This window comes from Octodon degus, unplaced genomic scaffold (assembly GCF_000260255.1).
Source record: "Octodon degus isolate 3935 unplaced genomic scaffold, OctDeg1.0 scaffold00008, whole genome shotgun sequence".
In the NCBI taxonomy this organism is placed as follows: Eukaryota; Metazoa; Chordata; class Mammalia; order Rodentia; family Octodontidae; genus Octodon; species Octodon degus.
This window is the reverse complement of record NW_004524584.1, coordinates 15,427,513-15,428,374: the sequence shown is the minus strand read 5'-3', so window position 1 is coordinate 15,428,374 and position 862 is coordinate 15,427,513.

The window sequence follows — 862 nt, the reverse complement described above, 5'->3', positions numbered from 1 at the left end:
CTACTGAGCTATCTCCCTGGACCCTAATATGCTTTGTTTTGAAACTGTCTCATTACTATTTGTTTCTCAATAAAATTAATAAAAAAAAATTAATAAAAAATAAAAAAAAAAAATTTAAATTATCCTATACCCTTTGATCTAGGCTCTCCACTCCTAGAATTTACTCACAAAAAAAGAGAATATTTCATGTTGATATTCACCTCAGAATAACCTACCATATACTGTATCAACACACAATGAGTAAAAGTTTTTCTTTTTTTTGTGGTACTGGGGATTGAACTCAGGACCTTGTGCTTACCAGGCAGGTGCTTACGTTACTGAGCTATCTCTCCAGCCCCCAAAACTGTTAAAAGAAACCTAAAACTGTTTCTTATATGTAATATTAAGATTATAGGGCTGGGGAAATAGGTTGGCAGTCTAAGTGCCTGCCTGGCAAGCGCAAGGACCTGGGTTTGATCCCTGGCACTGCATGCTGTGCCAGTCCTTCGCTGAGCCAGCCACTGAAACCAGGTGTAGTGGCACACACCTGTAATCCCAGCTCTCCAGAGGCGGAGGCAGGAGGATCACTACAAGTCTGAGCTGTGTAGCAAGACCCTGTATCAAATAAATACATAAATGAAAAGATTATATGATATGAGGCTGGGGGTATAGCTTAGCAGCATAGGTGCCTGCCTTTGCAAGTGTAAGATTCTGAATTCAATTCCTGATACCACACACATAAAAATTATGATATGAAATGTAGGAAAGGTGTAAAAAATTTTTTTTAAATTTATTTATTTATTTATTTTCATTTTGTGTGTGTGTGGCCAGCTCAGCCCACCAGGGGGCGGGGCTGGCTGGCATGTGGTGCTGGGGGATGAAC